Genomic DNA, 20,842 nt, shown 5'->3' on the forward strand with positions numbered 1-20,842 from the left:
AAGTAAAGCATAGATAAAATAATTTTAATGTTTTTAAGATGAAGGATTTTTGCAACTCTTAACAGAAAAGGCAGCTCATCTTAGGGAATAATCAAACATTGGTTAATGGGATGTTTATGCTGTTAACATAATGGAACACTGGTTAAAAGGGAAATTGATGAGATGATACTTTAGTATGGACTAAAATTAGTTAAAAGGAATTTAATTTATTTTATAGTTATTTATATCCCTCCTTATTACATAAAAATGAAGTTTTTAATCTCAGATGTTCTACACAATAGACCGGAGACAGAAAGAGATTGTGGAACCAAAAAAAAACCCCCAAAATGCTATAAGATAAAATTCACTTTACCCATGCCAGAGTTCTGGGTAAGATTCTCAACAGCAACAGTTATCATGGGAGAGTAAAGCATTAATGAAGCCAAGTTTTACCAAGGGACAACTGACTCGACTGGAAGACTGGTCAGATATGAGAAACAAAAGAGAAAAATGAGCCAGGGATGGTGCTGAAGTTTCAAGCGTGCGTGATGATCTGTGGGAAGATAGTTCTATTGGCAGATGGGAAGTCATCCGGAAAGCCAGCTTAAAAAGGAACATGATGAATTATGTCTGAGATATGCTTGGCTTGAAAGAACAATGGAAAATCCAAGGGGATCATAGCACAATATTATCTCTGAGTTGCAATGGCCTTTAAACACTATAAGGTTCTATCCTCATCTGATACATCAATCCCTTTAAACATGATCCCTGACAAATTGACATTCAACATGTGTTTGACATTCCTTTAATGACAGGAAAATTCCCTATTTTCCTATCAATTCAATGTTTTTTGCCAAGTCAATTTTTATAAATGTCCTTCTTGTACTGATCCAAAAAAATGTGCCTTCTTAAAATGCTAGGCTTTGGTGCTGGCTGTTCCCTGTGGAAACACAAAATAAATTTAATCCTTCTTTCACAAAATGGTCCTTCAAATAATTGAAGGCACTTTTCATGTCCCATTGAACTCTCTTCTCTAGGTTAAACATCATTTGATGTGCTTTCAATCCTTTCACCGTGTCTTTCTTTAAAGTGTAGGGTGTAGAACTAAACCAAGATTTCAGAGAAAGAATAGAGTTAAGTGCTAAAAAAAAAAAAAAAAAAAAAAAAAAAAAAATTAGAACTGCTCCTTATGAAGATTCCTGAAGCTATGACACAGCAAAGACTGCTTGAGGGGAAAACCAAACAAACAGAAACCAGAAAGCAGAGCAGAGGGCAGGAGGTTAAACCTTGGTAAATGACACAGAGAAGTAAAGAGAGGAGAATAAACAATCTGGGTAAAAGAGGGTAGGTAGGCACAAAGAAAGCTAAGGCAGGGCAGAGCCAGCAAACTAAAGAGGAGAGCTTCATGATGATTGGAGTTTTTAAAAAATACAAAAACGCTACAGAGGAACTGATGTTAAAAAAGATAGCTAAGCAAAGGTCATTGAGCCCTTTATTAATTAACCTATAAGTGGTGGGTTTTAGAACAATTCTGCTCAAGGAAGCCAGATAGTAGAAGCTGAAATTATCAGAGTATTGGAAAAATTTTTGCCATAAAGGAATGAGAAAGATAATGAAACTGCTAGAATAATCCTGTTCATGTTTCACGTTCCATATCAACGGGCACTTGTTCAGAGCAATAGAAAAGCCCTGATACCCTCTCCATAGTCAACTAGGGTCCTTTCTTTGTACTTCTAGAACTCTTGCATGATAACCTATTTATAGATTTACTTGTCATTCTGCACATTTCTTGCTCCTTCTCTGTTCCCACTAGATTACAAATTGTTCAGTGACAGAAACTTGTTCTTAACAATCTTGGTGTCCTCAACATTCAGTGTGATGCCAGACACATAGCAAAGAGTCAATAAATATGTGTTGAATCACAAAATGAAGGATCTCTGATCCAAGAAGTTCAAGGGAAGTTTTACTGGACACTCTAGGCACTCTGCCCAGCTTGACGCAGATCTCATGTCCTGTTCCTTTGTGAACTAGGGTCAATGGTCTCACATTACTCATGCTTAGAGAGCAGGAGTACATAGAATTTACATCCCCCATGGGTAATCCTTACCCTGTGAGAGCAGGTGCAGGAGCAAGAAAGACCTGAGCCATGGCCTCTTGAAGAAGTAACTCTGAGGCATTGGTTACACTACCATTTCCTTGAGGAATTAAACCAGAACTACCAGCTATGGGACTTTGCCTGAAGTCAAATCCATGCTTGGCCTCCACCACTCCCTTGTCTTGCTTCCCCAACTTCTTAATAGTTTGTTTATACCATAAATACCTTCTCAATACCTAACTTGCACATCATTTCTTGTTCCAGATCTGCATCTGGTAAACCTGACCTAACAGAATCCCTTTTAAGACAGTTGATAACTAGTTATATTTAAAAGCAGTGTAGGTGGGTCCAACTGAGATAAATGTCCAAATTAAATATGCCTTTGTGTAATCTTTGCATCAAAGAAAGTTGCAATTAAAGCCAATTACAAGGTTAAATCTTGAGGAAAAGGCTTTCCACCAAATATCCCAACCATTGATTTTAAAACAGGAAAAAAAAAAAAAAAAAAGAAAGAAAGAAAGAAGAAAGAAAAGAAAAGAAAAAAGAAAAGAAAAGAAATTGTTAATTAGTAGAAATACACCCTGTCATTGTTTGGGTATTTTGAAGGATACGAAAATTTCCCTGGAAACACTCTCAGCATCAATTAAATAATCCCTTACATTCTGGTTCTCCGCAGGCCACAGAGGTTTAAGGATTCCCAGCCAATCATCATTAACCAAACTGTTATCTCTATATGGATTTGTACACCTTCAAAGCTAGTCACATCTCCCGTACTTCCATGCGCTCTCCAAATGCTTCCAGAGGGCCCTCTGGAATATATTTGCCATCAGCTCATTCCCTAAATCCTTAAACTCTGCTCTGAACTTTCTCATCATTTTTTTTTTGCTCATTCCCTAAAATGTAGGTATCTCTGGAGGATGCTGTCACCTCTGCAGCCCACTAAAACGATCATCTACGCTCTCTCCTTCCAAAAACATAAGCTCCTCTGAAGCTTGTGGCTCCAGAATAGACTCCTCTGACCCTTCCTTGTATTATCTCTATTTCTCTGTTCCTTTATTTATTTTTATAAAAGAATATGGTCCCTCAGCACTTTACATAAGCCCTAGATCTACTCCAATTTCTACTAGTACAATCTTTAATAGTACAATTTCTACTGCAGTAAAGCACTTAACTACACAACGTGCTTCTTGAACTTCCAGTAACCCTGTTCACCTATCCACACTAATACATTCGGTAAAGCTGATAATCTTGCTTCTCAGTTCACTGAGAATACTGAAACCATCCACTGAAATATCTCTGCTTCCAACTCCCATACACCTACCATGGTTCTGTATAATACAATGACTTCTATCACGCCAAATCTAGTTAGCCATGTTTTGCTCTCCTCTAACTTCAACTTGCAGGAGTATCTGACCTCGTATATCACCCCTCCTTTTAAGAACACCTTTCTCACATGTCATACAATTTACTCACAGATTATTCTAAATTCATTGGCTGATTTTACTCATTTTCTTTTGTCACCTCCTTGCTCTTTCATCTTTATGTGTTAGAGTACCATCAGGGCAGATCTCTAGACAATTATCTCCTACCTTATTCATTCAGTCGCATGACTTTCCATTAATAACTCACAGATATATACCTTTAGTCATGAACTTTCTCCCACATATCCTTAGTCTACCTGATATCCTCAATTGAATATCTAATAACCATTTCAACTCCGATACATTGTCTTAGTTGCACTAAAAAAATTTTGAGATTTTCATAATAGTTTAATATTATTCATAATTGAATATTACAATGCATCATTACTCTAATTCTTTCTATAGAAAGCTTTTTATTCTCTGAAGATTTTCTTTAATTTTTTTAATTGTAAAATATAACATATATTCAGTAAGTTACACAAAACAATGGATATTGCAAGCAATCACTTATGCAACCAACACCAAAGATACAAATTTCTTTGTGAGCACTGCTTCTACTGTATTCCATACATTTTGGTATGCTGTGCCTTTATTTTTATTTATTTCCAAGTATATTCTAATTTCTTTTAAAATTTATTTTCTAATCCATTGGTTAGTTGTGTCTTTTTTGATTTCCACATTATTTATGAACTTCCCAATTTTCTTTCTAATTTTACTCCACTGTAATCAGAGAACACAATTTGTATGATTTGAATATTTTTAAAATTTATTGAGCATCGTTTTTTAAATGGTCCAGCATAGTGTTCATACTAGAAAATTTTCCATATTTCCTTGAGAAGAATGTTTATTCCACTGGTGTTAGATGGAATGTTCAACAAATGTCTTTTAGGTCTATTTTCTGAATAATGTCCCTTAAGCCTTCTGTTTACTTGTTGATCTCAGTTGTTCTGCCTATTATTAAAAGTGGGGTATTTAAGTCTCCAACAATTATTGTTGAATTGTACATTTCTCCCTTTAATTATGTCATTTTCTGATTCATGTATTTTGGGACTCTTGTATGGTACACATATGTTCTAAAATCTTATAACTTCTTAATGCATAATTTATTTTCTCCATCCGTTTACTTTTAAACTATTTGTATCTTTGACTCTAAATTGTATTCCCTGTGAGATGATATAGAATTTTAGTTTTTATTCAGTCTGACAATCTCTGCCTTTTGTTTGGCTATGTAACCCATTCACTTTTAATGTTATTATTGATAGGAGTAGGTGTGACATCTCGTATCTTTATTACTATTTCTCTCATGACTTCTTGTGCCTATAGTATTCCTTTGTCACTTTTTTTTGGTAGGAATTAAATTATTTCTAGTGTAACATTTTAATTCTTTTGATTTTTTTCACCCTATATTTTTGAGTTATTTTCTTAGTGCATACTCGATGGCTTACCATAGTAATTTAATTTATGGAGTCTACATAAAATATATACTAATTGAATTCCAGTAAGATATGGAAATTTTATACCTGTATAGTTTTACTCCCACTTATACATTTTTGTGCTTATTTTGTTCCATGTATTACATCATAAAATCACATAACTTGCTAATAACAGGGCAAGAAGAAACTTTGTTTATATAGAGTTATATTCAAATCATTCAAAGCCATCTTTTTCAGATTATGTATCCTTACTTTTACATCTTTAAATTATCATTAACTTTGCAGCATATCTCACCCTATTTATTTCTTAGTCCTATTCCTGATATAATCTAATTCGTGTCGGGTGGCCAATTATCTCAGAAATTGAAGGGCATTTCCTTCTGAGCACATGCTATATTGTTGATTTTTCTAAATTTTCATCATGGTAAGCCACTCCAAATATACTAAAAACACTGGGGCACTGACAGATATTTATTTTCTCGTGCCAAATCTGTTTTATTTTCACATGTGGTAAGTACTGCCAATGAAAATTAGCCATGAGTTGTTATTTCTTTATTTCTTACACAAGCATCAATATTATTCTAATCCTACCTAATTAGCTTCAATTTGTCACTCAGGATAAAAGCATTATAAACATTCATTTAGAGGTTATTATGTTTCCTACTGAAAGCTAGGCAATAATATGCTTAATTTTATGAAATAAGGACTGAATTTATACACATCTCATTTTTATGAAATAATTACTACTACTATCACCACCACCACCACCACTACTAGTCATCTTTGCAATCATCTAGACTACTTTGCTAAACCAGTACAATAACACATTCCTAGACCATTCACATGAGATATATATTTAATGTACTATTTGACCAAAACTAAGACAAATTTAAATGTCCAACAGAATATTAGTTTCTAAAATAACATAAATTATTTCTTGGAAAATAAACATACTTAACAGGAATAATATTAGAAATAAGTGAATATAGTGATGTCCTGTATTATATAAAGTCACCTTATAAAATTCATGGAATATTGTAAATATTATTCTTCAAGATCTTCAAGACCCCAAATGTAGCTGAAATGGCCTAGAATAAATGCTTAGACTATATTCCTAAACAAGTAGGTGGAGATCATGGAAAAATGTTCTTTAAAAAAAATCCACATTATTTCATTGTTAATTGAAATATTGAGAGGAATGGATCACCTCCTATTTTAATTCCTTTAATAGCTCCCCTATTAGGGGTGAAATTCAAACTTTTAAAAGTAGCAAAGCCTCTCACCACCTGGATTCCCTTTCTTCAGGGAACCCACTGTCATGTTCCCGTCATAAAAAATTTCTCACCTGGCTAAATACCATCCTTTATAACACCACTGTCATAATCTCCATGTGGAAAAAAACCTTATCCAAGATTTTCATCTTTTCTACTTAGTGAACTTAAATATATTTTTCAAGATCCTTCCAGGCATTTTATCCACTTATTTTAAAATGTTTATTGAATGCCTACACTATCTTAGGCTAAATTATGCTGGGGTACACAGCTAAAGGGTGAGTTCATGTTCTTAATAAAAAATGATCTATTGACAGTGGTACATAAACGCAAATAATTTCAGTATAACGTATATGTTCTAAGTTTTTGGTGTCCTAACAGTAAAATGGGAGCTCTGATGAGGGGTCTGTTCACTACCCTAGAAGCTCACAGAAGCTTCCAGGAAGAGATGATTCTGGTGCCATGTTTTAAAGGGAGTGAAGTCCTGAACTAAGATGAGAAAAGAAGTGGCAGATTTGAAAATCATTCTCCTGGCACAGTTTTGAAAATCGTGGCACAGTTGACAGTTCTGTTTACTTAGCCACTAATGCATCATGAATGAATGAAGTATCTTTATTAATGCATCATTAATGAATAAATTATGCATTCAATATACCTTTTTAAAGTAATCCTCACAGGGACGCCTGGGTGGTTCAGTTGGTTGGGCGGCTGCCTTCGGCTCAGGTCATGATCCCAGCGTCCTGGGATCGAGTCCCGCATCGGGCTCCTTGCTTGGCAGGGAGCCTGCTTCTCCCTCTGCCTCTGCCTATGCTCGCTCACTCTCTCTCCCACTCTCTCTCTGACAAATAAATAAAATTAAAAAAAAAAAAACTGCACTGTAAAGTAATCCTCACAGTGTAATTCAACTATTGATGTATGCTCCTGTCACCCTACAACACATAGTTGTGTCCTTTTGAAATTACCTTTTTAAAAAAATCCTGCTGATTAATATAGGCACCATCACATAGAATACATAGTAAATATTTATGAATGTATATGATTGAGACCCATGGAATACTCACTCCAACAGTAAAGTAACTTCCAATGTCAAAATATAAAATCTTCACTTTGAAACGTGGGGTGGATAGACTACAACCGGATAGCACATCAATTCTTGTACTATTTCATTGTTAAGATTTCCTTTTCATTAATATGAAAGGAGGCTGACCAGTGTTAAAGCTAGAAAACCCCTTGAGCAACGTTGTGAAAACAGTGTTGTTCTCTGTCACTGGAGTTTTCTGATCATAGGAAATATCAAAGGTAGCAAGAGAAATCAATAAGCAGGAGAGTACGAAGAAACACTCTAAGGACACAGAAATGAAGTCATAAAAACTGTTTTCTTTTAGGAAAAGCCCATGTCGCAACAGGAAAAGCAGTTGCTTGTCATCAAATGCGGACAGACTTTCTTTTCTAAGCGAAAGACTTGAGGATATAGTAGATCAAAATATAGTTAGAAATACAGTTAGAAAAATTAATGCCAGATTCCACTCCATAAATATTAGCTTGATTCACTCTAGAATCCAAACAAATAAATAGCAACAATGTTTTTTTTGCAGTGTTGCCTACCTTTTAGCCCATAAAAGAGAAATAAAAGGCTGATATTACAAATGAACTAAAGAAAGCAGAATTAAAGTTTTGAATGAAATATCCATTCTAATTCTAAGACTATTTAGAAAGTCGCCTTTTCTACAGATTTCAATTTTAAATGGAAATAACAGTTTCTCATTTTAAAACATACACTCTTTTAAAAATATCAATTCACATATATGGTAAGTTTTAATTGCATTTGAAATTAGGTAATTTCTTTGTGATATAGAAATATGACTAAGAAATTGACTTCCAATCTTAAGTCCTTGGAGCAAAGCTCACTCTTTACCCAGAAAATGCAAGTCCTCAATAATTATTTTGATATATTTATATTGTTTTTTGCTATATAAGGGATACATTCTATGTAGAAAATTTGAACCATTCATCAAAATGATAAAATGTGTAAAACCACTCAATCCTAATCACACCTCTGGAGATAGCCACTATAATAATTTTGGTATTTTTTTTCTATTTTCACTATTTTTACTTTATTCTCTTGCAACTAATAATCTCTATTTTGATTGCTTCAAAGGTTATTTTTAAATTTTAAGTTGCATAATCAACACATTATTCATAAATATACTCTCCTAAACAATATGAGTCTTAGAATAATAAAATGTGATCAATCTTTTCCAAATTACATATTACAATTATGCAAGTTTATAATTTTAAAATGTTTTTGCCCTTCAAATTTTATATATATATATATATATATATATATATATATATATATATTTAAAATGTGGGACTTATCCACACATTTGCCAATTTGATTACTCATCATTCCATCTCAGACCTGGGACAATTTTCCTTCTTCCTGAGGGACAGGTTTTCAAAGTGCATTTATTAAAGATTATTTGGTAGTAAGATATCTCTCTGCTTTTGTCTTTTTTTTTTTTTTAAGATTTTATTTGTTTATTTGACAGAGACAGAGAGAGATCACAAGTAGGCAGAGAGGCAGGCAGAGAGAGAGGGAGAAACAGGCTCCCTGCAGAGCAGAAAGCCGGACACAGGGGCTCAATCCCAGGACCCTGAGACCATGACCTGAGCTGAAGGCAGAGGCTTAACCCTCTGAGCCACTCAGGTACCCTTCTATGCTTTTGTCTTAAAATGCCATATATCATTTTGGTTCTTTTAAAATATGTGGGTATTCTTTTCATTTACCATGAAAATAACATTTTTAGCTTCTGCACAGTGAAAGAAACCATCAGTGAAATGAAAAGGGAGCCTACTGAACAGGAGAAAACATTTGTAAATCATATATCTGATAAGAGATTAATATCCAAAATATATAAAGAACTCATATAACTCAATAGCACAAAAAATGAATTTAAAAATGAGCAGGGAATCTGAGTAGACATTTTTCCAAAGAAAACATACAGATAGCCAACAGGTACATGAAAAAATGTTCAATATCACTAGTCATCAGGGAAGTGCAAATCAAAACTACTAAAAGATATCACCTCACACCTGCTAGAGTGACTACCACCAAAAATACAAAAAATAACAAGTGTTGCCAAGGTGGTGCACTGCTGGTGGGAAATGTAAATTGGTGTAGCCACTATGAGGAAAAATGGTGGCGGGTGAGCGAAATGGGTGAAGGCAGTCGAAACGTTCAGATTCCAGTTATAAAATAAATAAATCATGAAATCCAACATACAGTATGGTAACCATAGCTAATAATACTGTACTACATATTTGAAAGTTGTTAGAAGGGTAGATCTAAAAAGTTCTCATCATAAGAAAAAAAAATTCTGGTACTATGTAAGGTGATGTGTTAACTAAATTTATTGTGGGGATCATTTTGCAAGATATATAAATACCAAATCACGATGCATATACCTGAGACTAATATAATGTTGTGTGCTAATTATACTTCAATAAAAAAATAAAATCATTCTCTTCAGGTTCTTGATGGTTTTATTCTGTTGATATCTGGCTTCTGTTGTTGTTTAGAAATTACCTGGATTCTAATTTCTCTCATTTTTAGGTATGACATTCATTCAGGTGGTCAGCTTCTCGTAAATTGGATCACTAGTGGGTGCTATGCCACTTTTCCAAATTATCCAGATGATGTATTTATTTGGAGCCTGTAAAGCAGTAAGAATCCAGTCTCCATTCTCCTGAGAAAACAGCTCTGGATGTTTCTCCCAACCTCATCAATTGTTAGAACCAGATCTAAGCAAGGGTATTATTCTTCTGCCTTAAGGTGCCTTCATGAAAATAGTATGGTTTCCAATCCAATTCCACTGATGAAGGTCCTTTCCATTTGCTATATCCCCAACACTATTTTTTTTTAAGATTTTATTTATTTATTTGCCAGACAGAGATCACAAGTAGCCAGAGAGGTGGGCGGGGGGTTGGGGGGAGAGGCTTCCCACTGAGCAGAAAGCCCAAGGTGGGTGGGGCTCGATCCCAGGACCCTGGGATCATGACCTGAGCCAAAGGCAGAGGCATTAACCCGCTAAGCTACCCAGGTGCCCCCCAACACTATTTTTATTTTTATATATTACCTGTTTTGATCCACACCCTCTCCCCTCCCCCCATAATCAGGGTTACCAGATCAGATGTATTGCTTAGCTTAAGGATAATAACAGAAGTTTTGCTAATGTTTCTTCTTAGCCCACACTCCAGACAGACACCACAGAATCTGACAAGTAAAGACTAGCAAGACTCATAGGAGTCTGCCACGGCCTGAGAGGTGGAGTGAAGTTATAACCTAACCCAAAGTACCTCACACAAAGCTCACCGCAAATATAATGGTATCATAGAGGGAGTTTTGTTTACCCAAGAAAATAATTTATCCCATATCCTGAGAACATCCGGTCAGGAAAAAATAAAAGGAAAATCTTGTAAGTTTGTAGAGATACACAGCTATTTATTTGCCTTCTCAATATCCTGTCATCTCCTAATCCTAGAAAATTTCCCAGCATAGTCGTCTCACAATCACTCTAAGGACACATGTTATATAAAATAACTAGGCCAATCCTTAAAGTCTCTTGGACCAGAGGTTTGGACTAATGAGTGTTTGGATGGCCCACTTGGCCTGAAGGGGGGATATAGAAGGAGGCATGGCTGCGCAGTGCTCCTTGCCCATCGTGCATGTCTGCAGTAAATGCCCAGCTTGATCAGAAGTATTATGGCCAAAATGGCTGAATGGGAGAATCCACTGTTCCAAACTTCTCATCGTTTTCTTCAAAGTTGCTCCTGCTACAGGATAGGTGAATCTGAGAGCATAATCCTAGTTAACACTCATTTGTAGCTTCCAGGGGTCTCTGATAAAGGTCCAATATAATGCATTTGCAAATTTCGTCCAGGCTCTTGTTCTTGGGTACTTTTACTTCCAGCCATTCCTAAGTGATTTTTTTTTTCCTTGCTGTTGAATGCAGCTTCTTATCACTTCAGTCATTTCATCGGGTACAACAAAAATGTGCTATGACTCTGCTCATTAGTGCATGGCTGAACACCCACAAGCCTGCTCATTTCAAGAAATCAAGGACCTGGCTCTAGGGATCTGACTAAGGCATCTGCCCTAGCATTCCTGCTCCCCTGAGCCCTTCCCCGGCTATGCATGATCGTGGGCATCTACATGACCCACTTTATTCTTCCTCTAAATTCACACAGGACTTTCTGTAAATAAGGGCTTCATTCAAGAGTGTTCTTTATTGTCTAGTTATTTAGAGTTCATTTGTCTGACAACATAGCAAGATGTTTGGGTGAAAGGTAAAGGTTTTCTAGATGAGGAAAACAAGTTTCTAATCTCTGGGCACTTTGTTTTTTGACGGGGTCTGTGATGTAGCTACTTTTTTTCATCTTTGGAGGAATGTCCTGAATTGCCAGCAGCCCACATAATTCTCAGACATTTCAAAGACTGGGCTCAGCTTTGGTTTTAGCTGGATTTATCAGTCAGACTCTCTTTGTCATACGGGTGATTATGTTTTTAACTCATTTGCCCTCCTTCCTCTGAGAAGGCAATTCTCACGATATCATCAGCCATTACACTAAGTTGGCTTCTAATGGTTATTAAGTTCCAGTCCTATTTCACGAGATTATGGGAAGAGGCTGGTGGCAAAACAGTAAATGTACACTAGATCCCATTACAAGAGAATGTAAATCATCCTGGTATGATTTAGAAATTTGGACTGAAAATCAGTGTGCTGGTGGGCCCGTAACAGCATACCATACCTCCTCGGCCTCCTACACTTCCTGCGTAGTCTCATTCATATCACGCACAGCTGAAGCAATCAATGAAACCACTTAGTTTAATCCTGGACTGTCAACTGTTCACCTCCAGGAACCACCTGCCTTAAGAACTGGCCAAGTGAGAGATAATGAGTTCCAGGCCTGCTGCTTAATCATTTCCTTCCGAACAGTCAAATCATATCATCATATCCACAGAGTTGGAGAATACATGCTCATATGCGAACTGCTAATATTAAACCAAGCATTATATTGACAACATCAGGCCTTCCACTTATGTTATAAGGATTCTAAAGACATTGATTGTATGAGCAAGACAGGGCACCAGAAGTTAAAGAAAAAAAAAAAAAAGCATTTCTCTCTCTCTTTAACTTTACATACATACTTTCTACATATAATGAGGTATTATCTCTGTAGCCAGGAATAGAATAGATTGTTAGTTCATTTTCTTAAACAAGAATTCTTAATCTATACTCTCACCAAAGTATTATCTCTGTCTGGGCTAAATATAAGTTTCAATCCTCCTCATTTCCTTCTAACTTGCATTGGCAAATTTATTACTAAAAAGTAAAGTATTTTATTTTATTATATTTTTAAATCCTACTTAAAATAGACCTTGATAAATAGAAACCATTTCTTGGCTCTATTAAAGTATGAAGACTTACCTCAAAGAAAAATGCTTTTTTTTTTTTTTCCAGCAGAAAGAAGAAATGTACTTCTCTTTCCAAACATACTTATGGTTTCACATTGGTGACAATTTTATGAGACTAACGTGATCTAATATTCTAAGCCCCTTGCAGCTTAATGAATTGACTGAAAACAAAAACCTGACACCAGATCTTTACTACTCCAGATGCCCGGGAAGTATTTGAGGGCCAGATGTTTGTAAGTAATGTGATTTTGTAGTTATTATCTCTGGGGCTGGGAAAAGAGGTAAATTCAGTTTGGTTCATTTTTGTTTCAATGTTCTTTTACTTTTCACTCTTCTACACAGTGTCAGTATTGTTCACATTTCTTAAGGAGTGGTAAAATAATCTCTCATTAACTTAGTGTCTTTGGCTTCTGCAGACATTCTTTTTATAGATCTGACTTTGTTGTTTTGATTCAGGAGGCATTAAATTTAAAGATGTATGCTCTCTTGCATCATAAATAAAACAGTCAGGAGGGAGAGCCCACTTTAAACATCTCTGCTGTCGGGTCATTTTCCCATGAAGAAATCATCACAGGAGAAAGTCAGACATTTGTTTGGCATAACTGATTTCATCTTCAAGTGGGAGGCTGGCAGGACCCCAAGCATCTTTGCACTCTATTCTTCAAAAGCAATGGAGTGTTATGCCCTTTCATTCAGTGCTTTTGCTTCCATATGATCAGTTCCTAATTGTTCTTTTATAGAAAAAGTAGAATTTTGATCATAGAATGAAGCTGATTTTCACTGAATTATTGCCTTTCACTCTTTTAGTCTGGCTAAGATTTAAAATGAAGAATCCTTTTCTGAATGTTAGAGTACTCCAGGACAAGTATAGATATAAAATGAATGTGTATATATACCCAAAGAAAGCATTTTATTTCGCTCCAAAATAAAATTTTTGGATTTTTCCAATGTACGTAAGACACCCTGAGAATAAAGATTTTTTTTTTCAAAATATTTTAATGTTTTTAAAGCCACGGCTATACTAGAAGAAAAGATGTAGGTGATGTTTGATGCGGCTGCTTTTCTCTGACATCTGCATTTGAAAGTGAACATATGTGTGTACAGAGACAGGATGCTTTTGAAATGTCAGATAGACAATCTCATAGGTCTAGAGTCAAGGTCCACACTTGCATTAAATGGAAAATCCGAGGCATGTGTGATCCTAGATAATGAATCTGGAGCCTTGACTAATATTACCACAATGCTTCAGTGATTTGATCTCTTTGGTGTAGCCAACAAGTTGAATTTTGCTGGTTTCTATAGTGAGCAACATGAAAGGAAGATAGCCATCCTTACTTGGGTCTCTCTAGAGAGGAAACTAGCAGCTGGCAACATAAAGTTAACCAACATAAACTTCCCATACCGTTATTATTAGGATAATATGCATAATATACATTTTCCATATAATCTTTACCATAATTCTCCTTTTTGCAATTGTTTTCTGAGCCTGAGTAATGAAATGGGCAAGGACAATTTAGGTCTCTACAGGGAGTTTCATTCATACTGGCAAGGGCCAGTATGTCGAACACAGCTGTCAGACTAGACCTGCAAGTGTCATATAAGAATAGTTTTAGTTTCTTTTTTTTTAAAGATTTTATTTATTTATTTATTTATTTATTTATTTATTTATCAATCAGAGAGAGAGAGAGAGAGAACACAGCGGCTGAGTGGCATACAGAGGGAGAGGGAGAAGCAGACTCCCCACAGGGGAGGGCACCCTACACGGGACTCCATCCCAGGACCCTGGGATCATGACCTGAGCTGAAGGCAGAGGCTTAACCAATCAAGCTCCCGAGACACCCCAAATATTTTTAGTTTCTAAGGTATAGATTCTCTTCTGATAATATAGCTATGCTGTTCAGTCAAAATCAAAATACACTTATTAAACCTTCATGAGACTGAATTGGGGGGATTTTACGACCCTATTTTACACTACTTCAACTACGCACGTGAGAGGAATTTTTAAAAGATGATGGACAAATTCATGACAGAGGGGAACATATAAAGATAATTAAATGAATAATTTATCTGATCATCTCTCTTATAGGAAAATATATATATGTATGTGTGTGTGTGTGTGTGTATATATATATACATATATATATACCATTTGACTCACTCCCAAATGTTAGTTTAAAATTTTCATATACTTTTTGCTTGAAAAGCAAAATTGATTCTTTATACTCCATGATGCTTAAGTGTTATTTGCCTAAACAGTAAGATGTGTTGCTCTTATGACCAGGAAATAATATCATTAAGGTATTTTGGATTTTCACTGAGGGCCCGAAAGAATAATCCTTGTCAGTAAGAATGGGACAAGTGCATTCAAAGCTTAGAACTGACCGAGGCATGACTTGTGAAAACGGGTGGAGCCCTGACCCACGTTTCCTAAAATCTGTTTCTTTTCATCGCCCAGCCTCTTTTCACCTGGGTCACAAGCCTGGGTGAGTGTGAAACTGCAGAGTCTTCCAAATGCTTGTGCTTCTGTTCTCCAGTCTTCTCAGGATCACCAGAAATCAAAATGCAATAGCAAACTCGGGAAAACCCTGCCTTACCACTTTCTTCCCAAACCAAAATTGGAAAATTTCAAATATGTAGGTAAAGAAATGTCATTCTCTTGGATGCTGATGAGGACTTAGAACTCAATCTTATGGAGTTTGCCCCTCTGTCTGATCTTCTGGCGCACTGAGAAGTATTTTTTTGTTGGTATTGTTTTTATTTGTTTGTTTGTTTGTTTGTTTTTTTAAAGATTTTATTTCTTTATTTGACAGACAGAGATCGCAAGCAGGCTGAGAGGCAGGCAGAGAGAGAGAGAGGAGGAAGCAGACTCCCTGCTGAGCAGAGAGCCCTACGTGGGGCTCGATCCCAGGACCCCGGGATCATGACCAGAGCCAAAGGCAGAGGCCCTAACCCACTAAGCCACCCAGGCGCCCCTTGTATTTTTTTTTATCTATACTAGTCTAGGACTTTCATGTACTTACCTCTAAACAGGGAGAAAAGTTCTTTTCCATTAAAAGACTGATTTCTCTTTGAAGTACAGCTCCAGTCAAATCAGATATATTAAAAAAACCACACGCACACATCAAAGCCTCAGCCAGGATTGGTACGGAATGACTAGTTTGATACTGAGAGCTACCATGGATTAAAAATCCCAGATAACAGAAGGTGCAGGTTTAACTTCATGTGTACTTTAAGTAATCCACACACATGTAAATAACATGGATCTGTATTTTTCAATGTATAACCTTTCCATTCACCAAGAAATGTGAATAAATAGTGTGACAATCTATGATTAACTCGTTCCTATAATTTCCTTTCAGTTTGTAGGTTTTCATTAATATATTTTACCAGATTATTATTTAAACAGCAATCCATCCTTCCTTTTCATTCCCAAATCCAGCTGTATCCTTTCATTTTTATACTTCCAACCAATTTATAACCAGTAAGATGAATAAACATTATTTAAAAATCTAGAAGATGTTTTCATCCACCAAGAGAGAGACTCTGATGCTTTGTTTGCAGAATTGGACTTACACTACAAAGTTTTGTGTTACTTAAATACATTATATTTGATCCTCACTCTTTGCTACAATGTACTTTGGCTATCCTTTTAATTTCCTTTCACCTTTTCATCCTGTGTCTGGCCCCTAAATAGTAGAATTCCTGAAGTCTCCATTCCGAGCTGTCAGTATTCTTTTGGAAACTTTCTTCCAGGTGGTCTTATCCATTCCTATGGCTAGAGTGAAGTCAACGTGTCGAATCTCCAAACTTAAACTGTGGTCCAGCTGCCTCATTTGAGCTTGATTTATATACTTGATATTCAAAAGGAAAAAACAAACAAACAAACAAACAAAAACAGAAAAAGAAAGAAAGAAAGAGACAGACAGACAGTAGGCAAACAAACATATAAAACCCACTGCAAACTGATCACTTCATCTTCTCGGGTAAATCTCTCTCTAGCCTTTACCAGATCAGTAAGGGGCGCCACTATCCAACCAGGCACTTTACTGGGATATTTGGAAGTTGCTGCTCATATTTTTCTTTCCTCTGCTATGGCAATAATCCATTGCCCAGTACTGTCAAACCAATTCCACAATTTGGCTCATATCCCTATTTCTGCTGCCAGCGCCTTGTGCAAACCCCCACGGGCTCTCCCCAGGCTGCGGCAACAGTGTCCTTGCTCCCTACCTCACTCTCGCTTCCGTTCAGCCCCGTCTGTTCCCTGACTGATCTTGGAAGTGGTGCTTTGAAGTGACTACTCGGGACGAAGACCCTCTAAGACGCCTGTCTGAGCCGACCTTTGCAAACCTCCCTCCCTCTCCTTACAGTTCTCTATGGCTTCTTCACCAAGTTCCAGTCACAAAAATCGTTATTGAGTTTCACCAGGTGCATTCTGACCTCAAGGTCTCCACTTCCTACCCTGGCACAAGGGTGCCTGACACGCATTTCCTGGATCCTTCAGTAGAAGACCTACAGTTCCTACCCAACACTTAGTTCTCAGGTTAAAAATCACTTTGCAAAGAACACTTTCCCGATAACCATTCTAAACATGGACCTCTTATTTCTGTGTTCTCAGAGGACCAGCATTTAAAAAAAATAATAATAATTTTTCCTATCTAGCTCTCTATCATCTTTTTACCTAAAACTGATCTATGCTTTAGCTTATTATAGTTTCAACACAGGCTGTCCTCCTCTCCTTTTAGAAGAGCACAGAGGGGAAGGCATTGCCCTCAAGATTTATGTTGCCTCGTTCAGAAAGATGACTTCCTATGAGAAAAAGAGAAGTGAGACTGGAAGTCATTCTTAATCATCTATGTTCTATATGAGGGAACGAGGCAAAAGTCATTCTTTTGGAGATTAAACATGGAAGAAAATGAACTTAACTGGAAGATGGAGATCGGAGAGGCCTGCACCGGACAAGCAGTTTCCTCATATAGCAAATTACACAATGAAAAGGGCCTTGTGCAATCCGTGCCACCAAAGATTGTGTTCTCAATTTCAGGAGCCAAAATACTTTATGCTCCTCCATTATAAATTTGTTTTCTTGTTAAATAATGTATAAAGTATGTCATGAAGCAAATATATATCTTGAGAGTTAAGGAACAAAATTAGTGCAGAAAAGAAATAATGAAAGTGGAATTAAAGAAAATGCAAAGTGAAAAACACAGTTAAATTAAGTAGTACAAGTTAGTACAGTGAAAACTATGAATGAAATGTGGACAACTGACAAAGGTCTTAAAAGGAAAATTACAAAAGAAAAAGAGAAGGCATGGCAACTTAGAAGTTATTTTAAAAATACCATTAAAGAGAATGCATCTCAGTGGTCTCTCAGCCTCAGCACTACTGACATTCTGAGTTGGATAATTCCTTACAGTTGGGGACTGGAGGGGGGCAGATTTGGCCTGTGTATTTTAAATCATTCAGCAGCATCCCTGGCTTTTACCCATTAGATGCCAGTATCAATCCTCTCCCAGGTGGCAACAACTGAAATTATTTTCACACATTGCCGAATGTCTCAAGGAGAGCAAAATCACTGCCCTTCCCATCGCTTCTCACTGAGAGCCCCTGGTTTTGTGTGATTTCATGTGAAGGGAACATGACTTTGTATAAAAGCAGCCATTTTTAAATCATAGCTTAACAGTGAAATCTTGGATAATTCACTTAATCAACATATATCTAAAATCTTCCTCAGAAAAATAGAGATGTATACACTGCCTACTTCACAGATCATATTATTCAAATGAAAATGATGACAAAGGAGAAAAAGAAAAATCAAAACCATGGGTTAGAAGACTTTATAAACGCAGATAAAAAGATCAAACATAATTGTTATATTGTAGTTTCAGAAATTGTACTCTGATCTTTTGGCAGCCAAAGTGAAAAGAAGGATGATTATTTGCACAATTCTTTAACAAACAGGAGACAGAAAACCAGTTCCTCTCAGAATCATGAGTTCTCTTAGCACCTTCCTCTGAGACATTCCTGACTATACAGATGACAAGGAAGGACATAGAGGACAGAGCCCATACGCTTTTATGGCAAGTATACTTGTGATTTTGATACAGTTGTCTGAATGCAATGTTCTCCCATAAAAGCTCTGGGAATGACATTAAAACATAATCTAGTGAAGGCGACTGTGTGATCAACTCAGGAGATAAAGTGTGGTCTGATCTACGGCTGTGATGGAGAGTATCAAGATTTGGCCATACAGCCTTCAAGATTCTAGTAAGTATTACTTTTTTCACTCTGGCTTTTTAATAAGAGCGTGATATCCATCATTTTGAGATATGTTGAATGAGGTTTTATTATACAAATAAAATTCATAACTGAGCAATTATCATTATTTTTTACCCTTTCCCACTCAAGTATGTGAGCCTTTACCATCTGAAGCACAAGACCTTTTCTGCAACTGGGGCAGGTTATCTATGCGCCTGGGCCGGGCAAAGGGAGGTGGGCATAGAGTACGTAGGAGAAGGGGTGAGCACAAACATACAAAAATGTAATCCAGAGAGCCAGACTACTACCTTGAAAAGTTATTTGATAAATTTCTTTAATTCTACATTACCATTACAGTGTTTATGAGTTTTGCCCATTTTATCTTTCTTCGGCATTCTCTTGGAATATAATCATATTTTTAATTACTGTATTTCGCCCATACTTAATCTCCCTAAGCTAATCTTTTCATATCAGTAAAACCAACAAACCAGAGGAAAGATTTCTGTGTGTTGATTTTGAAAACAATGCAATGACCTCTCCGCGGCAAACACAAAAGCCTCAGTCCACTGAAAGGCAGGAAATATTTCTTCTGTTTTGTTGTTTTATGTGGTAATGAATTCTTATTAACAGTGTTTATGAGATCATTAAAATAATATTGTCTGCTGGGCCATTAGTGCTAAGGTTTAGTAAACATCTGAGGCATGACGGGTTAACAGTTAAGCTTCCTCGCTCCTAATACAAGATAGCCTTTGCTTCCTCTCCGCACCATCAATTAATAAAAAGAAAATAGTCTTTCTTCAATATAGTGAGTCCCAAAGGTCCCTATATAGGCCAGTTAGTTTAAAGACTACAAGTCTGTGCAAATCTATAAACAAAGCAAAGGGATTGGCCCCAAAAGGGGGCAGTGTCAAAAATTTCCTAGAAACATAACACTGAGGCCCACTAAATATTAAATAAAGGAGAGATATCATGTGGGAAGTTGGCTATCAGCCAGGGAGAAATATATTCATAATTAGGAAGTCAGTAACCACGTGCCTAAGGGGATGGACATAAGTTATTTAATTGTTTCAGAACGAAAAGCACATTGCCATGTATTCCTTGCAGAGTAATAAAATTATTCTTTTTGTTCTTTTTAATAGTTGAGGAACACTGATATGGCAAGAATGTTAAGTTTCCCAGATTAAGTATTCCTTCCTGGTGCACATGTAATTCCTATTTGTTATCTGGTTATCAGATCACTTACATAATTTCACATGCAATTTAAGACGCTGGTCAGAAATCCCTGTGGCAAATTTTGGCAAAAGAAGGTGGAAAAGTTGAAAAATAAAGATCTTCCAACATGTGGGTTTCTCTTTTTATGAAGGCTGATGTGGCTGGCTTGGCACCTTGTTAAGCAAATCAGTGCTAATTGCTAACACTTTAGCAAATTAAAGAGGCGTAAGAGGGCAGTGGACAGTCTGGCAGAAAGGCAATAGTTCTGGAAGAGGAGACTAAAACCTCACGGGTCCAACTCAGTCCCATTATAATGAGGGGCATCTCCTGGGTGAGCCAGTAAAGAAGGCAATTCTGTGAGCGCTTTTCCAGGAAGGAAATGAACAAAATCCTTCTAAGAACTCTTGGAGTGTATCACTTTCTGTATGAGGTCCAACCGATTATGTTGCCACAAAATGAAGTTTGAGGAGCAGCTAAACTTACAGGCAGGTTGCCCTGAGCCCGCTAGTTTATGAAGACAAATGAGAGATGACTACAGAGGGTAGAAAAGATAACATAAAAATACATTCAAAGTGGGGAAGTCATAGCCAGTTCTCTAAAATCACATCATAGTAGGTTCAAGATGAGAATTATCCATTCAGAGTTCCTTTTGCCGATCAACCCCAGTGTTCAGGTAAGAAAAATGAAACAGAGTGGTC

Source organism: Martes martes (genome assembly GCF_963455335.1).
Source record: "Martes martes genome assembly, chromosome: 13".
Classification (NCBI taxonomy): Eukaryota; Metazoa; Chordata; class Mammalia; order Carnivora; family Mustelidae; genus Martes; species Martes martes.